This window comes from Arachis stenosperma, chromosome 5 (assembly GCF_014773155.1).
Source record: "Arachis stenosperma cultivar V10309 chromosome 5, arast.V10309.gnm1.PFL2, whole genome shotgun sequence".
Classification (NCBI taxonomy): domain Eukaryota; kingdom Viridiplantae; phylum Streptophyta; class Magnoliopsida; order Fabales; family Fabaceae; genus Arachis; species Arachis stenosperma.
In genome coordinates, this window is record NC_080381.1 from 37,584,614 (window position 1) to 37,603,383 (window position 18,770).

Here is an 18,770-nt window from a genome sequence, read left to right on the forward strand (position 1 = left end):
TCTGAATGGAGCATCATAGGTATTTTCTATGATGGTCTCTCTGAACTATCCAAGATGTCTTTGGATAGCTCTGCTGGAGGATCTCTTCATCTGAAGAAGATGCCTGCAGAAGCTCAAGAACTAATTGAAATGGTTGCAAATAACCAATTCATGTACACTTCTGAAAGGAATCCTGTGAACAATGAGACTAATCTGAAGAAAGGAGTTCTTGAGATTGATACTCTGAATGCCATTCTGGCTCAGAACAAGATATTGACTCAACAAGTCAATTTAATTTCTCAAAGTCTGTCTGGAATGCAAAATGCACCAAGCAGTACTAAGGATGCTTCATTTGAAGAAGAAGCTTATGATCCTGAGAACCCTTCAATGGAAGAGGTGAATTACATGGGAGAACCCTATGGAAACACCTATAATTCTTCATGGAGAAATCACCCAAATCTCTCATGGAAGGATCAACAGAGACCTCAACAAGGTTTCAACAACAATAATGGTGGAAGAAACAGGTTTAGCAATAGCAAGCCTTTTCCATCATCTTCTCAGCAACAGACAGAGAATTCTAAGCAGAACCACTCTGACTTAGCAACCATGGTCTCTGTTCTAATCAAAACCACTCAAAGTTTCATGACTGAAACAAGGTCCTCCATTAGGAATTTGGAGGCACAAGTGGGACAGTTGAGCAAGAAAATTACTGAACTCCCTCCTAGAACTCTTCCAAGCAATACAGAAGAAAATCCAAAAGGAGAGTGCAAGGCCATCAACATGGCCGAATTTGGAGAGGAAGGAGAGGAAGTGAACGCCACTGAGGAAGACCTCAATGGGCGTGCACTAGCTTCCAATGAGTTCCCTAATGAGGAACCATGGAAATCTGAGGCTCAAAATGAGACCATAGAGATTCCATTGGACTTACTTCTGCCTTTCATGAGCTCTGATGAGTATTCCTCCTCTGAAGAGGATGAGTATGTCACTGAAGAGCAAGTTGCTAAATACCTTGGAGCAATCATGAAGCTAAATGACAAGTTATTTGGAAATGAGACTTGGGAGAACGAACCTCCTTTGCTCACCAAAGAATTGGATGACTTGTCTAGGCAGAAATTACCTCAAAAGAGGCAGGACCCTGGGAAGTTCTCCATACCTTGTACCATAGGCACATTGACCTTCAAGAAGGCTCTGTGTGACTTAGGGTCAAGTGTAAACCTCATGCCTCTCTCTGTAATGGAGAAGCTAGGGATCTTTGAGGTACAAGCTGCAAGAATCTCACTAGAGATGGCAGACAATTCAAGAAAACAAGCTTATGGACTTGTAGAGGATGTTCTGGTAAAGATTGAAGACCATTACATCCCTGCTGATTTTATAGTCCTAGAGACTGGGAAGTGCATGGATGAATCTATCATCCTTGGCAAACCCTTCCTAGCCACAGCAAAGGCTGTGATTGATGTTGATGGAGGTGAACTGATCATTCAAGTGAATGAAGAATCCTTTGTGTTTAAGGCTCAAGGATACCCCTCTGTCACCATGGAGAGGAAGCATGAAGAGCTCCTCTCAAAACAGAGCCAAACAGAGCCCCCACAGTCAAACTCTAAGTTTGGTGTTGGGAGGCCACAACCAACTTTTAAGTTTGGTGTGGTAAAAGCATTGCTTTTTGTTTTTCCATAACCATTTATGGCATCCAAGGCCGGAGAAACCTCTAGAAAGAGGAAAGGGAAGGCAAAAGCTTCTACCTCCGAGTCATGGGAGATGGAGAGATTCATCTCAAGGGTGCATCAAGACCACTTCTATGAAGTTGTGGCCTTGAAGAAGGTGATCCCCGAGGTCCCTTTTTCACTCAAAAAGAGTGAATATCCGGAGATCCGACATGAGATCCGAAGAAGAGGTTGGGAAGTTCTTACCAACCCCATTCAACAAGTCGGAATCTTAATGGTTCAAGAGTTCTATGCCAATGCATGGATCACCAAGAACCATGATCAAAGTGTGAACCCGGATCCAAAGAATTGGCTTACTATGGTTCGGGGAAAATACTTGGATTTTAGTCCGGAAAATGTAAGGTTGGCATTCAACTTGCCTATGATGCAAGGAGATGAACATCCTTACACTAGAAGGGTCAACTTTGATCAAAGGTTGGACCAAGTCCTCACTGACATTTGTGAAGAGGGCGCCCAATGAAAGAGAGATTCAAGAGGGAAGCCGGTTCAACTAAGAAGGCATGACCTCAAGCCCGTGGCTAGAGGATGGTTGGAGTTTATCCAACGCTCAATCATTCCCACTAGCAACCGGTCCGAAGTTACTCTAGACCTGGCCATCATGATTCATAGCATCATGATTGGAGAAGAAGTGGAAGTTCATGAGGTTATAGCGCAAGAACTCTATAAGGTGGCGGACAAGTCCTCCACCTTGGCAAGGTTAGCCTTTCCTCACCTCATTTGTCACCTCTGTTATTCAGTTGGAGTTGACATAGAAGGAGACACCCCCATTGATGAGGATAAGCCCATCACTAAGAAAAGGATGGAGCAAACAAGAGACCCCTCTCATCATGAGACCCCTGAAATGCCTCAAGGGATGCACTTTCCTCCACAAGACTATTGGGAGCAACTGAACACCTCCCTAGGAGAATTGAGTTCCAACATGGGACAACTAAGGGTGAAGCACCAAGAACATTCCATCCTCCTCTATAAAATTAGAGAAGATCAAAGAATCATGAGAGAGGAGCAACAAAGACAAGGAAGAGACATTGAGGAGCTCAAGCACTCCATAAGATCTTCAAGAGGAAGAACAAGCCGCCATCACTAAGGTGGACCCGTTCTTTAATCTCCTTGTTCTTTGTCTTCTTGTTTTTCGAATTTTCATGCTTATGTTTATCCATGTTTGTGTCTTATGATCATTAGTGTCTTAAGTGTCTATGCCTTAAAGTTATGAATGTCCTATGAATCCATCACCTTTCTTGAAAAAAAAAATGTTCTTAATTGAAAAAGAAAAAGAATTGCATGAATTTTGAATTTTATAACAGTTTAATTATTTTGATGTGGTGGCAACACTTTTATTTTCTGAATGCATGCTTAAACAGTGCATATGTCTTTTGAATTTGTGATTCATGAATGTTGGCTCTTGAAAGAATGATGAAAAAGGAGACATGTTACTGAGGATCTGAAAAATCATAAAAATGATTCTTGAAGCAAGAAAAAGCAGTAAATACAAAAAAAAAGAAAGAGAAAGACGAAAAAAAGAAAAAAAAAGAGAGAAAGAAAAAGAAAAGAAAAAGAAAGAAATAAAGTTGTGATCCAAGGCAAAAAGAGTGTGCTTAAGAACCCTGGACACCTCTAATTGGGGACTTTAGCAAAGCTGAGTCACAATCTGAAATGGTTCACCCAATTATGTGTCTGTGGCATGTATGTATCCGGTGGTAATACTGGAAGACAGAGTGCTTTGGGCCACAGCCAAGACTCAATAAGTAGCTGTGTTCAAGAATCATTATACTTAGCTAGGAGAATCAATAACACTATCTGGATTCTGAGTTCCTAAAGAAGCCAATCATTCTGAGTTTCAAAGGATAGAGTGAGATGCCAAAACTGTTCAGAAGCAAAAAGCTAAAAGCCCCGCTCATCTAATTAATACTGATCTTCATAGATGTTTTTGGAATTCATTGCATATTCTCTTCTTTTTATCTTATTTGATTTTCAGTTGCTTGAGGACAAGCAACAATTTAAGTTTGGTGTTGTGATGAGCGGATAATTTGTACGCTTTTTGGCATTGTTTTTAGTATGTTTTTAGTATATTTGGTTTAGTTTTTAGTATATTTTTATTAGTTTTTAGTTAAAATTCACTTTTCTGGACTTTACTATGAGTTTGTGTGTTTTTCTGTGATTTCAGGTATTTTCTGGCTGAAATTGAGGGACCTGAGCAAAAATCTGATTCAGAGACTGAAAAGGACTGCAGATGCTGTTGGATTCTTACCTCCCTGCACTCGAAGTGGATTTTCTAGAGCTACAGAAGCCCAATTCGCGCGCTCTCAACGGCGTTGAAAAGTAGACATCCTGGGCTTTCTAGCAATATATGATAGTCCATACTTTGCCCAAGATTTGATGGCCCAAACCGGCGTTCAAAGTCACCTTCAGAATTTCCAGCGTTAAACGCCGGAACTGGCACCAAAATGGGAGTTAAATGCCCAAACTGGCACAAAAGCTGGCGTTTAACTCCAAGAAGAGTCTCTACACGAAAATGCTTCATTGCTCAGCCCAAGCACACACCAAGTGGGCCCGGAAGTGGATTTTTATGTTATTTACTCATCTCTGTAAACCTTAGGCTACTAGTTCTCTATAAGTAGGACCTTTTACTATTGTATTAAGAGATCTTGGTAGCTATCTTTGTTCTTAGGCTATCTTAGATCATTGAGAGGCTGGCCATTCGGCCATGCCTAGACCTTGTTCTTATGTATTTTCAACGGTGGAGTTTCTACACACCATAGATTAAGGTGTGGAGCTCTGCTGTACCTCGAGTATTAATGCAATTACTATTGTTCTTCTATTCAATTCCGCTTGTTCTTGTTCTAAGATATCACTTGTTCTTCAACTTGATGAATGTGATGATCCGTGACACTCATCATCATTCTCACCTATGAACGTGTGCCTGACAACCACCTCCGTTCTATCTTAGATTGGGTGAATATCTCTTGGATTCCTGATACACGATGCATGGTTGATCGCCTGACAACCGAGCGCTCGCCTGACAACCGAGCCAGCCATTCCGTGAGATCAGAGTCTTCGTGGTATAGGCTAGAACTGATGGCGACATTCAAGAGAATCCGGAAGGTCTAACCTTGTCTGTGGTATTCTGAGTAGGATTCAATGATTGAATGACTGTGACGTGCTTCAAACTCTTGAAGGCGGGGCGTTAGTGACAGACGCAAAAGAATCACTAGATTCTATTCCGGCCTGATCGAGAACCGACAGATGGATAGCCGTGCCGTGATAGGGTGCGTTGAACATTTCCACTGAGAGGATGGGAGGTAGCCACTGACAACGGTGAAACCCTTGCATAAGCTTGCCATGGAAAGGAGTAAGAAGGATTGGATGAAGACAGTAGGAAAGCAGAGAGACGGAAGGGACACAGCATCTTCATGCGCTTATCTGAAATTCCCACCAATGAATTACATAAGTATCTCTATCCTTATCTTTATGTTTTATTCGTATATCACCATATCCATTTGAGTTTGCCTGACTAAGATTTACAAGATGACCATAGCTTGCTTCATACCAACAATCTCCGTGGGATCGACCCTTACTCGCGTAAGGTTTATTACTTGGACGACCCAGTGCACTTGCTGGTTAGTTGTGCGAAGTTGTGTTTATGCCATGGTATTGAACACCAAGTTCTTGGGGTTCATTACCGGTGATTATGAGAGTTGTGAAAAGTATTGTTCACAATTTCGCGCACCACATACCTCAGCCGATTTCCCAAGCTCAACCGGAGCACTTCCAAACCACTTTTTCCTCAAGCTCTCAAGGCCTCAACACTTCCAAAAACAGATTTTCACCACCAAATCCTTTTTCAAGCATTTCAAAATCCCCAATCAAGCTCCAATATTCACACATACACAACCTAAGCCACAAACACCATACCCATACACAACATCTCAATATCCAAACATCATAGAACAACAATTTACACTAGGATTGAGAAACTTACCACACCCAAGTTCCAAGAAGACAAGATTAACCTTCTCTTTCAAGAGAGTTGGGTCCTATAACATCAAAGAGCCCAAAATCTCAATATTTTTGCTCATGAAACTCGAAATCAAAGCTGGAAATTCGAAGAGCAAAATGTGGCTTACCTCAAGATTGATTGTATGGGTTTTGTAGAGCTCTCCGTGGTGAACGCGTGGCCACAAATGGTGCAGCAATCGGAGCTCTAGATCAAAAGTTATGGTGGTTTGAAGATTAACCAAGGGAGAGAACTTGAGAGTGTGTTCTTCCCTTCCCCTCCATCATTTCAGCGTGTGTGTATGTCTAATGAGGAGAGAGAGTGCTGAAAACTAGGGTTTTGATTTAGTTTAGTTGGGCCAAGGGCCCACTTTGGGTCCGGTTGGCCCGGTTTGGCCCGTTCGGTCTAATCTTGGTCCGAATTCCACAAAATTGGTACCAAAATTCTCGTCTCAATCTCCTCTATCATATTAAGCCATAAAAATCACATTTTTGGCTTTCTAGAATAAATTCTCATTTATGGGTTAATTAGCCATTAATTAACCGGGTCTTACAGTGGGTAAGATGTAAGACCCAAGACTTTTCAAAAGTCCTATTTTGAATCAATCTCAAATCATATATTTATTTATAGATTTAATTTCAGAAATTATTTTTATTGAAAATAATTAAAGGCAATTAATTGGATTTGAGATAAATTAAGGTTTTTATCCAAACTCTATACCTATGGATTATTTTCCTATTTATGATTTAAAGTTCTAGAAATTCGAAATAATGAGGTTTGGTTATTTAAATTAGAATTTTGTCTAATTTTATAATTATTAAATTATTTTCTATATTTAAATTATAAATTTGGTAATTATGAGATAATAAGAATTTTATATGATTCGATTTTAGATGCTTTATATTTATATCATTTAATACTTTAAGTTAAAGATAAAGAAAATTAATTATATTACCATGTATTTTCAATTAGAGTAATTTATTGAAAATCAATTAGTACTTTTATACCACATATAATATTTTAAAGTAATTTTAGAGATTAAATTAGTTTTCCAAATATTAATACTTTATGCTCTAATTTTTTTAAAATTACTAAAATATCCCTATACCTAATTTTTACCAAAACCTAAATCCCTAAAATATCACCCTAACTCTAATTTTCCTACACGCTGAGATGGAGAAGAAGGGAAGGGGAGGGCCGCTGCTGACGCATCCTGCCACAGCCGCGCCACCATCGCCAGAGAGAGAGAGAGAGAGCGCGTCGATTAAGAGAGAGGGAGCTGAGGGAGAAGACACCACCACCGAACTACCGTCCATGGAGGTTCGCGAGCAGAATGAAGGTGCGCCGTTCTGCCCAGCGCCGTTGCTAGGGAGCTAGCGCGAGTTGGACGGGCTGTCTTCGCGCACCGTCGCCGCCCCGTCGAGCCTTGTCGTCGTCACGCATGACGCCACCACTGTTGTCAATCGAAGCCGCCGCTCGCAAAGCTAAACCACCGTGGAGCCTGAAGCTGAAGGGGGGTTGTTACCACTGCTGTCGTTAGGGCACGTTGTTGCTGCTGTTGCGTTCGCCACAGGGAGGAGTCTGAGCAAGGGAAGAAAGAAAGTGGCGATGGATACCTCCGCTGCTGCTGCTGTTACTATCGGTGTTCCGAACCTTGCAGTTACTGCCGTTGGTAAAGAGTATTCTTGCTTTTGGTTCCCATCCTTTCAATTTCTAGGGATATTGTTATCACTAAGATGTTATTGTAGCTGTTGCTGAGGTTTTCTGCCATTACCGAAGCCGCTGTGGGGACAGTTCAGAGCTGCTGCCATTGCTTTGTCTCCATGTTTCTCCTTTGTTAAGTAAGCATATCTTTTTTAAAATCTTCACCGCTAGTGTATGTATGCTCTGTTATGAATTTGATAAAGATTTTGAGATGTTGGTAACGTAGGTTTGGGTTTCGGTTGTTGCGTGTCGCGCTTAGAGTTGCGGTTGCTACTACGGATAGTGGATAAAGCTGAGGTTACGCCTGCTGCTGTCGCTGGCCGAGGAAAAAGGGATTTTTGACGAATTTTGGTTTTACGAGTTTCGACTTTGAGGTAGGGGCGCTTTTCTTAAACTTGTTTTACTTTTCAGGGTTGTTATAAATCGATATTAAAACGTAAAATATATTTTTTGTGATTTCGTGAGTCTTATAAATTGAATTGAGTTGTTTTAGTTGAATGAGATTATTAGTTTGATTGATAGACTGATTGATGAGCGGATAATTTGTACCCTTTTTGGCATTGTTTTTAGTATGTTTTTAGTAGTTTTAGTTGAGTTCTTAGTATATTTTTATTAGTTTTTAGTTAAAATTCACTTTTCTGGACTTTACTATGAGTTTGTGTGTTTTTCTGTGATTTCAGGTATTTTCTGGCTGAAATTGAGGGACCTGAGCAAAAATCTGATTCAGAGACTGAAAAGGACTGCAGATGCTGTTGGATTCTGACCTCCCTGCACTCGAAGTGGATTTTCTGGAGCTACAGAAGCCCAATTGGCATGCTCTCAATGGCGTTGGAAAGTAGACATCCTGGGCTTTCCAGCAATATATGATAGTCCATACTTTGCCCAAGATTTGATGGCCCAAACCGGCGTTCAATGTCACCCTCAGAAATTCCAGCGTTAAACGCCGGAACTGGCACCTAAATGGGAGTTAAACGCCCAAACTGGCATAAAAGCTGGCGTTTAACTCCAAGAAGAGTCTCTACACGAAATTGCTTCATTGCTCAGCCCAAGCACACACCAAGTGGGCCCGGAAGTGGATTTTTATGTCATTTACTCATCTCTGTACACCCTAGGCTACTAATTTTCTATAGGTAGGACCTTTTGCTATTGTATTAGAGAGCCTTTTGATCATGTTTTTATGATTGAACTCACTTTGGGAGGCTGGCCATTCGGCCATGCCTAGACCTTGTTCTTATGTATTTTCAACGGTGGAGTTTCTACACACCATAGATTAAGGTGTGGAGCTCTGCTGTACCTCGAGTATTAATGCAATTACTATTGTTCTTCTATTCAATTCCGCTTGTTCTTTGTCTAAGATATCACTTGTTCTTCAACTTGATGAATGTGATGATCCGTGACACTCATCATCATTCTCACCTATGAGCAAGGTGACTGACAACCACTTCTGTTCTACAAGCAATCAAGGCTCTAGTGAATATCTCTTGGATTCCTGACACACGATGCATGGTTGATCGCCTGACAACCGAGTGCTCGCCTGACAAACGAGCCAGCCATTCCGTGAGATCAGAGTCTTCGTGGTATAGGCGAGAACTGATGGCGGCATTCAAGAGAATCCGGAAGGTCTAACCTTGTCTGTGGTATTCTGAGTAGGATTCAATGATTGAATGACTGTGACGTGCTTTAAACTCCTAGCAGGCGGGGCGTTAGTGACAGACGCAAAAGAATCACTGGATTCTATTCCGGCCTGACCGAGAACCGACAGCTGATTAGCCATATGCTGTGACAGAGCATAGGAACGTTTTCACTGAGAGGATGGGAGGTAGCCACTGACAACGGTGAAACCCTACATAAGCTTGCCATGGAAAGGAGTAAGAAGGATTGGATGAAGACAGTAGGAAAGCAGAGAGACGGAAGGGAAGGCATCTTCATACGCTTATCTGAAGTTCCTACCAATGAATTACATAAGTACCTCTATCTTTATCTTTATGCTTTATGCGTTTATTACCTATATCCATTTGAGTCTGCCTGACTGAGATTTACAAGGTGACCATAGCTTGCTTCATACCAACAATCTCCGTGGGATCGACCCTTACTCGCGTAAGGTATTACTTGGACGACCCAGTGCACTTGCTGGTTAGTTGTGCAAAGTTGTGTAGTGATCACAATTTCGCGCACCAAGTTTTTGGCGCCGTTGCCGGGGATTGTTTTGTGTATGGACAACTGACGGTTCATCTTGTTGCTTAGATTAGGTATTTTTCTTCAGAGTTCTTAAGAATGAGTTCTAGAGTTTCATGATGATCTGTTGAAATCTGGCTGGCTGAGAAGCCATGTCTAATCTTATTGGACCGAGGTTTCAACTAATCATCACAAGAGCTTGTTGATCTCTATCAATCTTGCTACTGGAGCAATGATCTGCTAAGGCTTGGCTGGCCATTGGCCATGTCTAGTGTTTTGGACCGAAGCTTTCTTTGAAAGCTTGGCTGGCTGTGAAGCCATGTCTAATTCCTGGACCGGAGTCTTAGACTAGCATTGCAATGATTCCTGGAATCCAAATTAAGAATTCTGAAACTTTTATTTTCTATTTCCATATAATTTTCGAAAAAACACAAAAAAATTTTCAAAATCATAAAAACCAAAAAAGATTTTATGTTTCTTGTTTGAGTCTAGTGTCTAATTTTAAGTTTGGTGTCTTGCATGTATTGTTTATTTGATCTTGGTTCTATTTTCAAGTCAATAGTACAAGGAACTGAAGATTCAGAACATGCAGCAGAGGAATTACACAGAAAAAGCTGGGCGTTCAAAACGCCCAGTGAAGAAGGACAGACTGGCGTTTAAACGCCAGCCAGGGTACCTGGTTGGGCGTTTAACGCCCAAAAAGGTAGCATTTTGGGCGTTAAACGCCAGAATGGATACCATTCTGGGCGTTTAACGCCAGGATGGCACAAGGGGGAGGATTTTTGTTTTCAAATCAATTTTTTTCAAGTTTTCAAAGTTTTTCAAATTCAAATCTTTTTCAAATCATATCTTTTCAATCAAATGTTTTCAAAATCAATTTCTTTCCTTTTTCAAAGATACTTGCTAACAATTAATGATTTGATTGAACATTTCAAGTATGTTGCCTTTTCTGTTGAGAAAGGTTTAATGTTTGAATCATATCTTTTCTTGTTAGGCAAGTCATTAATTTTTTTTCAAATCTTTTTAAAATTGTTTTCAAATCATATTTTCTCAATCACATTTTTTTAAAAACCAATCATATCTTTTTAATGACATCTTTTTCAAAATAGCTTTCAATCAAATCTTTTTGACTTCTAATTTCAAAATCTTTTTCAAAAATCACTTGATTTCTTTCCCACTCTTATTTTCGAAAATTAATTAGTGTTTTTCAAAATGTTTTCAATTTCTTTAACTTAATTTTCGAAAATCCTCTTCCCCTCTTCCCACATCCTTCTATTTAAGGAGTACCACTCCTTCTCAATGCACAATTCGAACTCTATCTGATTAAGTTCGAATTCTTCTACCTCTTTCTTCTATTTTTCTGTTCTTCTGACACCTCAAGGAATCTCTATACTGTGACATAGAGGATTCCACATTTTCTTGTTCTCTTCTCTTTCATATGAGCAGGAGCAGAGACAAAGGCATTCTTGTTGAAGCTGACCCTGAACCTGAAAGGACCTTGAAGCGAAAGCTAAGAGAAGCTAAGGCACAATTCTCTATAGAGGACCTAACAGAAATCTTCAAAGAAGAAGAAGACATGGCAGCCGAAAACAACAACAATGCAAACAATGCAAGGAAGGTGCTGGGTGACTTTACTGCACCTACTCCCGACTTCTATGGGAGAAGCATCTCTATCCCTACCATTGGAGCAAACAACTTTGAGCTTAAGCCTCAATTAGTTTCTCTAATGCAACAGAATTGCAAGTTCCATGGACTTCCATTGGAAGATTCTCATCAGTTTTTAGCTGAATTCTTGCAAATCTGTGACACTGTCAAGACTAATGGGGTTGACCCTGAGGTCTACAGACTTATGCTATTCCCTTTTGCTGTAAGAGACAGAGCTAGGACATGGTTGGACTCACAACCTAAAGAAAGCCTGGACTCATGGGAAAAGCTAGTCAATGCCTTCTTGGCAAAGTTCTTTTCACCTCAAAAATTGAGTAAGCTTAGAGTGGAAGTCCAAACCTTCAGACAGAAGGATGGAGAATCCCTCTATGAAGCTTGGAAAAGATACAAACAATTAATCAAAAAATGTCCATCTGACATGCTTTCTGAATGGAGCATCATAGGTATTTTCTATGATGGTCTCTCTGAACTATCCAAGATGTCTTTGGATAGCTCTGCTGGAGGATCTCTTCATTTGAAGAAGACGCCTACAGAAGCTCAAGAGCTGATTGAAATGGTTGCAAATAACCAATTCATGTACACTTCTGAAAGGAATCCTGTGAACAATGGGACTAATCAGAAGAAAGGAGTTCTTGAGATTGATGCTCTGAACGCCATTCTGGCTCAGAACAAGATATTGACTCAACAAGTCAATTTGATCTCTCAAAGTCTGTCTGGAATGCAAAATGCACCAAGCAGTACTAACGATGCTTCATCTGAAGAAGAAGCCTATGATCCTGAGAACCCTTCAATGGAAGAGGTGAATTACCTAGGAGAACCCTATGGAAACACCTATAATTCTTCATGGAGAAATCACCCAAATTTCTCATGGAAGAATCAAGAGAGACCTCAACAAGGTTTCAACAACAATAATGGTGGAAGAAACAGGTTTAGCAATGGCAAGCCTTTTCCATCATCTTCTCAACAACAGACAGAGAATTCTAAGCAGAACCCCTCTGACTTAGCAACCATGGTTTCTGATCTGATCAAAACCACTCAAAGTTTCATGACTGAAACAAGGTCCTCCATTAGGAATTTGGAGGCACAAGTGGGACAGCTGAGCAAGAAAGTTACTGAACTCCCTCCTAATACTCTCCCAAGCAATACAGAAGAAAATCCAAAAGGAGAGTGCAAGGCCATCAACATGGCCGAATTTGGAGAGGAAGGAGAGGAAGTGAACGCCACTGAGGAAGACCTCAATGGGCGTGCACTGACCTCCAATGAGTTCCCTAATGAGGAACCATGGGAATCTGAGGCTCAAAATGAGACCATAGAGATTCCATTGGACTTACTTTTGCCTTTCATGAGCTCTGATGAGTATTCTTCCTCTGAAGAGGACGAGTATGTCACTGAAGAGCAAGTTGCTAAATACCTTGGAGCAATCATGAAGCTAAATGACAAGTTATTTGGAAATGAGACTTGGGAGAATGAACCTCCTTTGCTCACCAAAGAACTGGAAGACTTGTCTAGGCAGAAATTACCTCAAAAGAGACAAGATCCTGGGAAGTTTTTAATACCTTGTACCATAGGCACCATGACCTTCAAGAAGGCTCTGTGTGACTTAGGGTCAAGTGTAAACCTCATGCCTCTCTCTGTAATGGAGAAGCTAGGGATCTTTGAGGTGCAAGTTGCAAGAATCTCATTAGAGATGGCAGACAACTCAAGAAAACAAGCTCATGGACTTGTAGAGGATGTTTTGGTGAAGATTGAAAACCATTACATTCCTGCTGATTTCATAGTCCTAGAGACTGGGAAGTGCATGGATGAAACCATCATCCTTGGCAGACCCTTCCTAGCCACAGCAAAGGCTGTGATTGATGTTGATAGAGGCGAACTGATCATTCAAGTGAATGAAGAATCCTTTGTGTTTAAGGCTCAAGGATATCCCTCTGTCACCATGGAGAGGAAGCATGAAGAGCTTCTCTCAAATCAGAGTCAAACAGAGCCCCCACAGTCAAACTCTAAGTTTGGTGTTGGGAGGCCACAACCAAACTCTAAGTTTGGTGTTGAACCCCCACATTCAAACTCTAAGTTTGGTGTTGGGAGGTTCCCACATTGCTCTGATCATTTGTGAGGCTCCATGAGAGCCATCTGTCAAGCTACTGACATTAAAGAAGCGCTTGTTGGGAGGCAACCCAATGTTATATTTTGACTATTTTCTTTTGTTATTTTATTTTATTTTGTAGGTTGATGATCATGAGAAGTCACAAAATCAATTGAAAAAGCAAAAACAGAATGAAAAACAGGAAGAAAAACAGCACACCCTGGAGGAAGAACCCACTGGCGTTTAAACGCCAGTGAGGCTAGCAGTTGGGCGTTTAACGCCCAGTCTGGCACCATTCTGGGCGTTTAACGCCAGAAAGGGGCACCAGACTGGCGTTAAACGCCAGAAAAGGGCAAGAACCTGGCGTTAAACGCCAGGAATGGGCACCAGCCCGGCGTTTAACGCCAGAAATGGCTCAAAACGTGATTTTGAATGCCATTTGGTGCAGGGATGACTTTTCCTTGACACCACAGGATCTGTGGACCCCACAGGATCCCCACCAACCCCACCACTCTCTCTCTCTTCTTCACCCATTCACCAATCACCTCAACTCCTCTTCCCCAAAAACCCTTCACCTATCAAATCCCATCTTCCTCTTCACCACTCACATCCATCCTTCATAAAACCCCACCTACCTCACCATTCAAATTCAAACCACTTTCCCTCCCAAACCCACCCATCAATGGCCGAACCATGACCCCCCCTCTCCTATATAAACCCTTCTTCACCCCTTCATTTTCACACAACCTAAACACCACTTCTCCCCCTCTTTGGCCGAACACAAAAGCCATTCCCTTCTTCCTCATTTCTTCTTCTTCTACTCTCTTCTTTCTTCTTTTGCTCGAGGACGAGCAAACCTTTTAAGTTTGGTGTGGTAAAAGCGTTGCTTTTTCGTTTTTCCATAACCATTTATGGCATCCAAGGCCGGAGAAACCACTAGAAAGAGGAAAGGGAAGGCAAAAGCTTTTACCTCCGAGTCATGGGAGATGGAAAGATTCATCTCAAGGGTGCATCAAGACCACTTCTATGAAGTTGTGGCCTTGAAGAAGGTGATCCCCGAGGTCCCTTTTTCACTCAAAAATGGTGAATATCCGGAGATCCGACATGAGATCCGAAGAAGAGGTTGGGAAGTTCTTACCAACCCCATTCAACAAGTCGGAATCTTGATGGTTCAAGAGTTCTATGCCAATGCATGGATCACCAAGAACCATGATCAAAGTGTGAACCCGAATCCAAAGAATTATCTTACTATGGTTCGGGGGAAATACTTGGATTTTAGTCCGGAAAGTGTAAGGTTGGCATTCAATTTGCCCATGATGCAAGGAGATGAACACCCTTACACTAGAAGGGTCAACTTTGATCAAAGGTTGGACCAAGTCCTCATAAACATTTGTGAAGAGGGCGCCCAATGGAAGAGAGATTCAAGAGGGAAGCCGGTTCAATTGAGAAGGCATGACCTCAAACCCGTGGCTAGAGGATGGTTGGAGTTTATCCAACGCTCAATCATTCCCACTAGCAACCGGTCCGAAGTTACTCTAGACCGGGCCATCATGATTCATAGCATCATGATTGGAGAAGAAGTGGAAGTTCATGAGGTCATAGCCCAAGAACTCTATAAGGTGGCGGACAAGTCCTCTACCTTAGCAAGGTTAGCCTTTCCTCATCTCATTTGTCACCTCTGTTATTCAGTTGGAGTTGACATAGAGGGAGACATCCCTATTGATGAGGATAAGCCCATCACTAAGAAAAAGATGGAGCACACAAGAGACCCCTCTCATCATGAGATCCCTGAGATGCCCCAAGGGATGCACTTTCCTCCACAAAACTATTGGGAGCAACTAAATACCTCCCTAGGAGAACTAAGTTCCAACATGGGACAACTAAGGGTGTAGCATCAAGAACACTCCATCATCCTCCATGAAATTAGAGAAGATCAAAGAATCATGAGAGAGGAGCAACAAAGACAAGGAAGAGATATTGAGGAGCTCAAGCACTCCATTGGATCTTCAAGAGGAAGAAAGAGCCGCCATCACTAAGGTGGACCCGTTCTTTAATTTCCTTGTTCTTTATTTTCTGTTTTTCGAAAATTATGCTTTGTGTTTATCTATGTTTGTGTCTTGTGATCATTAGTGTCTTAGTGTCTATGCCTTAAAGTTATGAATGTCCTATGAATCCATCACCTTTCTTAAATAAAAAATTGTTCTTAATTGAAAAAGAAAAAGAATTGCATGAATTTTGAATTTTATAACAGTTTAATTATTTTGATGTGGTGGCATTACTTTTGTCTTCTGAATGTATGCTTAAACAGTGCATATGTCTTTTGAATTTGTGGTTCATGAATGTTGGCTCTTGAAAGAATGATGAAAAAGGAGACATGTTACTGAGAATCTGAAAAATCATAAAAATGATTCTTGAAGCAAGAAAAAGCAGTGAATACAAAAAAAAGGAGGCGAAAAAAAAACCGAAAAAAAAAGAAAGAGAAAAAGAAAGAGAAAAATAAAGAATAAAGTTGTGATCCAAGGCAAAAAGAGTGTGCTTAAGAACCCTGGACACCTCTAATTGGGGACTCTAGCAAAGCTGAGTCACAATCTGAAAAGGTTCACCCAATTATGTGTCTGTGGCATGTATGTATCCGGTGGTAATACTGGAAGACAGAGTGCTTTGGGCCACGGCCAAGACTCAATAAGTAGCTGTGTTCAAGAATCATCATACTTAACTAGGAGAATCAATAACACTATCTGGATTCTGAGTTCCTAAAGAAGCCAATCATTCTGAGTTTCAAAGGATAGAGTGAGATGCCAAAACTGTTCAGAGGCAAAAAGCTAAAAGCCCCGCTCATCTAATTAATACTGATCTTCATAGATGTTTTTGGAGTTCATTGCATATTCTCTTCTTTTTATCTTATTTGATCTTCAGTTGCTTGAGGACAAGCAACAATTTAAGTTTCGTGTTGTGATGAGCGGATAATTTGTACCCTTTTTGGCATTGTTTTTAGTATGTTTTTAGTAGTTTTAGTTGAGTTCTTAGTATATTTTTATTAGTTTTTAGTTAAAATTCACTTTTCTGGACTTTACTATGAGTTTTTGTGTTTTTCTGTGATTTCAGGTATTTTCTGGCTGAAATTGAGGGACCTGAGCAAAAATCTGATTCAGAGACTGAAAAGGACTGCAGATGCTGTTGGATTCTGACCTCCCTGCACTCGAAGTGGATTTTCTGGAGTTACAGAAGCCCAATTGGCGCGCTCTCAACGGCGTTGGAAAGTAGACATCCTGGGCTTTCCAGCAATATATGATAGTCCATACTTTGCCCAAGATTTGATGGCCCAAACCGGCGTTCAAAGTCACCCTCAGAAATTCCAGCGTTAAACGCCGGAACTGGCACCTAAATGGGAGTTAAACGCCCAAACTGGCATAAAAGCTGGCGTTTAACTCCAAGAAGAGTCTCTACACGAAATTGCTTCATTGCTCAGCCCAAGCACACACCAAGTGGGCCCGGAAGTGGATTTTTATGTCATTTACTCATCTCTGTACACCCTAGGCTACTAGTTTTCTATAAGTAGGACCTTTTGCTATTGTATTAGAGAGCCTTTTGATCATGTTTTTATGATTGAACTCACTTTGGGAGGCTGGCCATTCGGCCATGCCTAGACCTTGTTCTTATGTATTTTCAACGGTGGAGTTTCTACACACCATAGATTAAGGTGTGGAGCTCTGCTGTACCTCGAGTATTAATGCAATTACTATTGTTCTTCTATTCAATTCCGCTTGTTCTTTGTCCAAGATATCACTTGTTCTTCAACTTGATGAATGTGATGATCCGTGACACTCATCATCATTCTCACCTATGAGCAAGGTGACTGACAACCACTTCTGTTCTACAAGCAATCAAGGCTCTAGTGAATATCTCTTGGATTCCTGACACACGATGCATGGTTGATCGCCTGACAACCGAGTGCTCGCCTGACAAACGAGCCAGCCATTCCGTGAGATCAGAGTCTTCGTGGTATAGGCGAGAACTGATGGCGGCATTCAAGAGAATCCGGAAGGTCTAACCTTGTCTGTGGTATTCTGAGTAGGATTCAATGATTGAATGACTGTGACGTGCTTCAAACTCCTAGCAGGCGGGGCGTTAGTGACAGACGCAAAAGAATCACTGGATTCTATTCTGGCCTGACCGCGAACCGACAGCTGATTAGCCATATGCTGTGACAGAGCATAGGAACGTTTTCACTGAGAGGATGGGAGGTAGCCACTGACAACGGTGAAACCCTACATAAGCTTGCCATGGAAAGGAGTAAGAAGGATTGGATGAAGACAGTAGGAAAGCAGAGAGACGGAAGGGAAGGCATCTTCATACGCTTATCTGAAGTTCCTACCAATGAATTACATAAGTACCTCTATCTTTATCTTTATGCTTTATGCGTTTATTACCTATATCCATTTAAGTCTGCCTGACTGAGATTTACAAGGTGACCATAGCTTGCTTCATACCAACAATCTCCGTGGGATCGACCCTTACTCGCGTAAGGTATTACTTGGACGACCCAGTGCACTTGCTGGTTAGTTGTGCAAAGTTGTGTAGTGATCACAATTTCGCGCACCACTGATCGATTGAGAAAGTGGGATATTTTGATTAGTTGATTAATGTTGTTAAAGTGGTTTTCCTTGAATTATTGGAGGAGATTTATTATTGGTATTTAGTTTAATTTTGGAAATGGTTTGAATTTAGAAAAGATTTAATATTGAAATTTGATTCGATATTAAACCCGATTTGATATCAGAATTTGATTTTAAAATATATTTGGAAAGGACTTGATATTTGAAAATAGTTTATTTATTGAAAATGATTTGCTATTTTGGAAGTAATTTAAAAAGGGTTTGAGGAATGGTTTGGTTTGAAACTGTTTGAGAAGACAGAGAATTCTTAACTATTGATTGATGCTGTTGGTTGAAGTTGGTTTAAATTGCGATTTATAGGATTGGTTGATTGAATTCTGGATTTTGTAACTTCCTTGGATTGAGTGTAGTTTTGATAGTGATTATTGGAAGTGATTTGACTGATTAGCAGGCGTTTGGTTTGATTTTGTTGGGACCTGAAAAGGGTGGCAGTATCCAAGTTTTAGAGGAAATGCTGCTGAAATTTTATAAAATTGGAAGTTTTATTTGAAGTAATTGATTAAAAAGATTTGTTTTTAAATATTATATGTTTTAAGATTGATTTATTTATCAAAGAAAGAATTATGTTTTGAATTGGGATTGTTAATGGATGGAATGGAAAGAAGGATGATGAGAATTTTCTTTAAAATATAGTTTTTGAATGAATTTAGAAATGAGATTTAGATTGATGAATGATGATGATGTTGAGAATGATGAGAATGTTGAGATATGGATTGAGAATGTTGAAATATGATCTTTGAATTATTCATTTGGCTTATGAATTTGAATTATTTGAG

The 18,770-nt window shown here is 40.6% G+C and overlaps 1 non-coding gene across 1 annotated transcript; it reads right to left on the minus strand.

The window, feature by feature from the left end:
• Positions 1-11,551: 11,551 nt before the first annotated feature.
• LOC130983908 (small nucleolar RNA R71) lies at positions 11,552-11,655 on the minus strand. Its single transcript, XR_009087876.1, has one exon. It is a non-coding gene; the product is annotated as a small nucleolar RNA R71 (small nucleolar RNA).
• Between the last annotated feature and the right edge of the window lie 7,115 nt (positions 11,656-18,770).